The 7,955-nt window shown below is 52.0% G+C and overlaps 1 pseudogene; it reads left to right on the top strand.

The window, feature by feature from the left end:
• The first annotated feature begins 542 nt into the window (after positions 1–542).
• On the top strand, positions 543–1,513 carry LOC105737608 (annotated as a pseudogene).
• The last annotated feature ends 6,442 nt before the right edge of the window (positions 1,514–7,955 follow it).

The following is a 7,955-nucleotide window of genomic DNA, read 5'->3' as shown; positions in this document are numbered from 1 at the left end:
GCGCGCCCCCGTGTGGCCAGGCAGGGAGGCGCCACGGCCGGGGCCGTGGGGGCGGTGGGAAGCACTCCGCGTCCGGGCTCTCAGCGTTCCCTGGCCTGTCCCAGCTCGCTCTGCTTTGATGGCTGCTTCCGCTCCCCGTAAAGGCCTGTTTCCTGGCCAACGCCGGCATGGGCTTTACGCCTGCCCTCGGGCTCCCTGCGGGCTGCAGAGGGCAGCGGTGAAATCCCCTGTCCGGCCAGGCCGTTGTTGCTCTAAAGGGAGGCCCAGGGAGTGTGTGCGGGCGGCGTGCTCCGTGCTGGGCTCTGTGCCGAGCCCTATTGATTGCATATCCCGGTTTCTGTCTCTGGGTGCGTTTCCCTGGCCCTGGCCACTTCCCCTCTTTGAGCGTGGGCACTGTGTTTATTAGTTCATTTCCCATCCCCACACCAAGCACTGCCTGGCACAGAGCAGGCGCTCGGCAAAGGCTTGCGGGATGCGCAGACCAGCTCATTTAATGCTTGCAGGTGCCCTCTGCGGTGGGCATTACTATTTCCACCATCCTCATGAGGGATCTGGAATCCGCGGGGGTCCCCTGCCCAGGATCGTGCAGCCTGTGGAAGGCAGCAGGCGCCGGGATGCCGAATGGATTGAATGAGCTTCTCGGGGGATTCCCTGAGCTTGGTGAACGGAAAGCCCACCCCGACTGTCAGGCCTAACCCCACCGCCAATAGCAGAGCAGCCCTAGGTGGAAGTGGGCTGCCTGTGCCTGGCACTGGCAGCGGCAGAGGCGGCCGCCGCTGTGGAAGTAGCGCCCGCAGTGCCGAGCTCCTGTGCCTGGGAGGACACGGGCACTGGGCGACCTGCAGTCGGGGCTGTGCCCAGGCAGGGCTCCCTGGCTTTCTCACAGCGCGGCTCGCGGGAAACGACGCTGCCCCATGGCACAGTGAAGTAAGGCGATGGCTGCTCTCAGCCAGAGGCGGGGCTGGGGGAAGGGGCAGAGATGCCCCGGGAGCCCCTGGACCCTCTGGAGGGTCGGGTGGGGGAGGGGAGATCTCTGTCTTGACCACACACTTGTAACCCATTCTTGGCACACCGGGATACCGTGCCCGCAGGTAGTGCTCTGCCCTCGGGGAGAGGGCACAACCTCTAATCCTCTGACTGAGGCTCTCGGACTCTCACAAGAAGCCCCAACACACTGGTTTTCCTCACAGCCTGCCCCAACTGCTCATCGGAACCTGGAGCCCCCTTCCCTGCCCCAACTGTCCCTCTGCGGACCCCATTACCCTACTTTCTGTCGAGCCCAACTGCACTATCCTTTATACAGGCTGCCGGGGGCAATGGTGGTGAGCGTGGGCTATGGAGTCAGATTGCCTGGGTTCAAATCCTGGCTCTGCCATCTTCTGACTGTGTGACCTTGGGCCAGTTTCTTTATTTCTCTGCCTCAGTTTTGTCATCTGTAAAATTGACAGAATGGTGGCATCTGTCTCATAGAGTGGCTGTGAGGGTAGCGGGCACACTGCCACAGGCACAATGAACGTCAGCTCTTGTTGCCAACCTCCCCCCACAACACACACAGCTTAGTAACTCTACCCTCACCCAACACATAACACCTAGCTTGTCCCTCATAATGAGCTCTCAGCCTAAATCAGTGCCCTCAGCAAACCTGTGGCGCAGGGCACGTGTTAGGGTAGACGAGATCCTGGGGAAGACTCACTGACTCCACAGAGGCAGCACTGGCTGCAGCTGGGATTTGGCCCAGACATTTAAGAGCCGAGGACTAAGCAATGCCTGCATTGCCTGCTATGTGCATATGTCCAGCAGGACGGCAGCGTCAGGCCACTGGCCAGTGGGGACCAGCCTCTGAGCTGGTCATCCAAACACCTTAGGAAAGAGTCCACCCCATCCTTCATGTTCTATCACTGCTTGGCTTAGCTAAGCCAAGTGCCTGGGCCCAAGCCCCGCCATGGAGATGGTGGCTGGAGCAGTGTCCGAGGTCACAGATGGAGGAATGCGACCTCCAGCCCAATCTCGACTCTGCTCTTTGCCAGTTGTCTTGCCCAAGTCACTTGAGTTCTCCAAGCTATGATCTCCTCTTTAAAATGGAAGGGAGAGCTGGGCATGGCGGTTCATGCCTGTAATCCCAGTACTTTGGGAGGCTGAGACGGGAGGATCACATGAGGCCGGGAATTCAAGACCAGCCTGAGTAACATGATGAGACCCCCATCTCTACAAAAAAAAAAAAAAAAAAAAAACTTTGGGTTTTTTTGTTTGTTTGTTTTTGTTTTTGTTTTTAATTAGCAGGGCATGGTGGTGTGTTTCTGTAGTCCCAGCTACTCAGGAGGCTGAGATGGGAGGATCAGTTGAGCCCAGGAGCTCAAGACCAGCCTGGACAACACAGCAGACCCCATCTTTATAAAATAAATTCATTAAAATGGAAGGGAGACAGTCCATCTCTATTCCAAGTGCTTGGTCCTGGGGGAAGGTAGGGGAAGGGGCAGAGAAGGAAGCAGGAGAGGCAGCACCAACACCTCTTCCCACCTGTGGGAGGTTCTGCTCTCTCATTGACTGGAGCTGGGCTTGCCAGAAAGTCAGATGTGGCCAGTCATCTATCTCTTGCCCCACCTGAGGTGAGCTCTAACTGTACCTTCTCCATCTCAGAAATAAACGTGGCCTTTGAGTGGGGACACTCAACAGTCAACTTCCCTGCTTCCCATGAGGCAGAGTTGGAGAAACCTAGATTCAATCCCTGCTGCACCAGTCCCTTACTAACTATGTGACACTGGACAAGATGTAGCCTCTGTACAGAGGCCAAGTTTGTTTGGCTCTTATTACATACCAGGCCCTTGGGCAAGCACTTGCCCCCATCCCTGCAACAACCCTATGAAGTAGCCCATGTCACAGGCAAGAAAACTGAGGTTCCAAGAGGTTATGTAAGTTGCCACCATCACACAGCTGACAAGTGGGAGAGCTAGAAGGTGGATGGTGGCAGAGTCTGGGCATTGGCACGTCACCCTCCCAGAGCACTGGGATGGGGAAAGGAGGTCTCTGGAAAGTCTCTGTCCAGCACAGGTGGGAACTCAACGCTGGTTCTGGGTTTTTTGTCGCATCCCCTTTCGGAGGGAACCAAACTGTGATTGCTCGATCTCACCACAGGGTGTCTCCACGCCACTACTCAACCAGCCACCTGATGCCCGGGCTACCTTTGGCGCAGCCCTTCCTCCTGTGGGACTGGCTGCAGCCCTCCTGCTCCTGTGTGGCCTGTTTGCGCCTGTCTCGTCTTCAGCGGGGACAGGCTCTGACTCCTCTGGGAAGCATGAGGGCTGTCACTGACCTGCACCCCCTGCCTTGTGGGGTTCAGCGGAGTGTCGTGGAACAGAAGTGCTGCTTTCCACGTGGCCTCTTCTCTGCCTCCCCCAAGTTCCCCCACACTGTCCTGTGTCAAGAGTCACAGCCAGAGCCTCAGTCTCCAGGAGTCACGGCAACAGAGCTGTGGGGAGATCCCACGCCCTCCCATGGGGGGCCTTGACCTGCCTGGAGAGAGGGGCTTGCGCCACCTGTGTGGGGCCCCTCCCCAGTTTGGCTTGGTAACTGTGGACCTCTGTATTGCTTCCTCTTCTCCGCAGCCCATGCTGCTGTGAACGTCCCCCCATGAGAGTCGTTAGAAGGGGAGTAATTACCTCCTTTTGGAAGTTTCAATGAGACCATGTAGGTAAAAAACATCTTGCAAGCTATTTGTTGAAATGTTGCTTGCCAAAAATCGGGAAGCGGGGGCTAGGTCAAATGACTGTCCCAAAGCCACTCAGCAAGTCAGCGGTGGCCACAGGCTCCTGATCCCGATCTAGCAATTCTCCCAAGAAATCACACTTGACTTTGGGGTGGCCTCCTTTGTGTGAACCTAGTCCAGGGCGTTGAAACGGCGCAGAACAGAGATCCTGGGGAGGAGGAGGAAGCTGGGGATGAAGGAGTTAAGGGGGCCTGGAGCCGGGATGGCTGAAGGCTATTAACAGACCAGTATGAGAGGATGAGGCCAGCGAGGGGCCTGGCTTTGATTAGGCCCCCAAGGCCATCTGGAGAACCAGACACTGGAAAAGGGTTGGTTTTATGGGGGCAGATGGCATAAATTATAGGGGCGTTAATGGGGCAGAGGGGTTCCTCCCACAGTGCTTCTGAAAGGGGTTGCATGGGGGGTCCTCTTCCCTAGCAGCCTGGGCCAATCCCATCTGCTCCAGCCTCTGCTGTGTCTCCCTGCCTGCAGTACAATACCCTCCACAGGAACTGCCCCCGGAGGATCTGAGAGCATGCTCCAGCACTGAAAGGAAAGAGAGACCCTCTGCTGCCTAGACAGGAGCCACATCAGGACGGCGGTACTGCCTGGAGCCATCATGTGATGGGCAACCCAATATCTGGCTCAACGAATCCTCAACAGCCAGCTAGTTGAGAATGGTCGTGTCCCATTTGTCTCCAAGCCAACTGCAGGACTTGAACAGTCATCAGATCACACCCTCAACGGTGAGGGGCTTGGTGACCATCCTGTCCAAACACTTCAACAGAAGCCTAGGGCTACACAGCTAACTGAGCTCAGTGCTGGACTTGAACCTTAGACTCCTCACACTTGAGCCAGTACATTCTCATGACCACTCGCCATCATCACACAGCCTCTCTGGATCTCAGTCTTTTCATCTAACAATCGCTGTTTGGCCTCCCTCCCAGCTGAAGTGGAATGAAACGTCGGCTGCAAAAGGCTTTGAAAAGTTAAAGCCACAACACAAGTGATCGCAGCATTATTGCAGTTTTGTGAGCAGAAGTTGGGGAGCCCATGGAGTTTCCCAGGAATGGGCTAGTGGTTCTGCTCTGTGGAGGAGTCCAGCTGACACCCCTGGCCCTCACAGGCCCTCTTTATTTCGGCTCTGCTCAGGGACTCAGGTAGTGCTCAGCCTGAGCACACATCATTAGGAGAGTGGGTCATTCTGAAAACAAAAACCTCTCTTTGTGCTTCCCAAAGCCCATCAAAAATGATTTTCAGTCACCTCACTGGGGGAGTTATCCCCATCATTATATCCCATTCTTGCAAAGGATAGGAAGTAGGATGTGGGGAGCAGGGATGGAGGGTTGACAACCAATTCTTCCACCACTTTATACGATCTTAGCTAGTCAGAAAACAACCTAAACAATGTCTAGCAAACTCCAGGTACATATCTCAAATGCAGCAATTTCTCTTCTAGAAATCTACCCCTCAGTTATATTAGCACAGATGTCTTTGTACAAGACTGTTCATTGCAGCTTTGTTTGTAATAACAAAGACTGAAAGCAACCTAAATATCTATCATTAGGGGATGGAGCAAATAAATTGTGGTACCCATACTATATAACACCAGGCAAAGAATGAAGTAGATTTATAAGCATATACAAATGCAGTCGATTTATGTAAGGATCTGCAGGATATATTGTTAAAAACAAGTCATATATGGAACAGTGGAGATACTGTTCCTGTTTATGCCCAAGAAAAGAAGGTACATGTAAAGCACAAGAAATTTCTGAGGCCAGGCGCGGTGGCCCATGCTTGTAATCCCAGCACTTTGGGAGGCCGAGGCGGGCGGATCACGAGGTCAGGAGATTGAGACCACAGTGAAACCCCGTCTCTACTAAAAAATACAAAAAAATTAGCTGGGCGTGGTGGCGGGCGCCTGTAGTCCCAGCTACTCGGAGAGGCTGAGGCAGGAGAATGGCGTGAACCCGGGAGGCAGAGCTTGCAGTGAGCCGAGATCGCGCCACTGCACTCTAGCCTGGGTGACAGAGCGAGACTCCGTCTCAAAAAAAAAAAAAGAAAAGAAATTTCTGAATGATACGCAAATTCTGTTAATAGTAGTTGCCTCCAGGTTAAGAGACAGGTGACTTCCGGTAAAGAGGGACTTACTTTTCATCATATTCCTATTTTAGCATATGTATTTGTTCCACTTTTTCAGTTAAATGTAGAGAGAGAGTTAAAAAAAAAAGGAAGTCGGTCTAGAAAAATAACTACTTGAATGTAACCACATTTCTGCACTCCATCCACCTTCTGCCTTCCAAGTCTTGCCCCTGCTCCCTTGCACAGCTCTGACCCACTCCAGCCGATAACCTCAGCTTTCACCATAGCCACAAGCCTTGGGGGAAACTGCCCTTCATTCTGCAAGGACTGAGGCCTCCCTGTCATGCCCAGCTGCAAGAAGACTCAAGCGTTCCTATATAAAGATCTCAAATGCTTGGGAAAGGGGCGTTACCCCAGGTGATGCCCTTTGTGCAAGCCAAGGGGCTTGGTTTCCTATTAAGCCCATGGAAGGAGTGGCAGTTAAACACCAAGCTTCAAAGAGTTGAGGATTTTCAAAAATCGCTTTTGGGGAATCTGCAGCTTTTATTGGAGGTGTCAGACATTAATGAGGGCTCTGGATCCTTCCCAGACTGCAGAGCCCTCTCTTCCTCTCTTCTCCGCCCCGACTCATTCCAGCAACCAGCTTCCCCACTTTGATGAATCAGGAGAGGCTGAGAGTTCAAGGGGGTATTTCTGTCCCACTCTCAGCCCACCTTCTCCCCCTTTTGCTTCAAGAAGGTATGGAAGCTGAAAGGACCCAAAAGGGGGGAAGAGGGGAGAGAACTCAAGGGAAGGGCTGGGGAGCAGGTTCAGACAGAGGCAAAAGAACCCAGCCTTGCTTACCTGCCCCTCTGGAAACAGTTTCATGGCAAAGAATTAGGAATTCTGGAGCCGACAGAATGCCAGCTGGGATGAAACCCTCAACACACAATCGCTCCCTCTGGGCAATGATCATGCTCTTAGATATTTTGATATCCTTAAATGGAAGGAGTTGTAGGAGCTCCATTTTGTCCAAATACGTAGTTACACATGAGCTTTTCTTGACCGCATTTTCAATGCTGGTTGAGTTCCCAGTCTTAGGATGTACCTAGTGAACATGAAAGGTAAGTGGCATATCCAAAACAAAGGGGTGCCTTCCAATTCACTTGGAACAGACAACATGCTCAGAAGTATTTGTGGAATGAATGCATGCATTCGTGTATGCATGAATGAATGAATGAGATTGTTTTATCCTCATTTTTATTTACAAAATGAAGACATTAGATTAGATGTTAGAAATTAGACACTGGATTAGATTAGGCATTTAGTTTAGACATTAGAAATTACTCTTGCTGGTTAGGGACTGGAATCTCTGAAAAGACTATACCGTGAGTTGTTAAAGGAGAGGTCCCCTGTCCTACTCAACTTTCAATAAATGACGGATGGATGGATGGACGGATGGATCAATTGATGAGTGGAGGAATATGTAGTATTTTGACCCCTGGAGTTCTAGGGGAAGAATAAGACAAACCTATATCGTTAGTCCTGCCTGAGGCAGGAGGATGGACAAGATGACCTATTGGGTCTATTTCCAACCCAAGTATTAATATCTATAGCCAGAATGGGCAATCAGAAACATTTGTGTCTAGACCCTGAGAATATGTCATTACTCAGGTTTCTTAAAAGTTATTTTTTGCTAACTTGTGAACGGCCCTCAGGAAACTCAGTCTCTCACACTGGGGAAGGGTGGTCATCTCCACCGCTGGCCCCTGGAGCCCTCTTCTGATGCCAGTAACCATGGTGACTCAACACCGTCACCTATCAGAGTCCAGGGCTCCTCCATTCTACTCAGAGAAGTCCCCTGAAAGAAACTGGGAAAAGAGTTCTGCGCTTTTCTGAACACCTTTGTCCTGGAGAATGTGTCCCAGGTCAAATACAGAGAAGTGAAATGGAGATATACAAGGCTTATTGGTTCATTCCACTTGAGAAGTAGGTGGATCTTAAGAGCAATACACTGGGGAAAGTTCACTTTTTAACTTCCAAGAACCAACAAAGGAAGGAGCCCACCTGATGTTGACCTTGAGATAGACTTCTGTCCCATTCTTCTCCAGATCTCTTGGTCTCTCTCTTTGACTTCCTATCCTTTTCCTAA

Source organism: Nomascus leucogenys, chromosome 15 (assembly GCF_006542625.1).
Source record: "Nomascus leucogenys isolate Asia chromosome 15, Asia_NLE_v1, whole genome shotgun sequence".
Taxonomy (NCBI): Eukaryota; Metazoa; Chordata; class Mammalia; order Primates; family Hylobatidae; genus Nomascus; species Nomascus leucogenys.
Note: the sequence above shows the minus strand (reverse complement) of the source record. Positions and strands in the feature narration are given on the sequence as shown.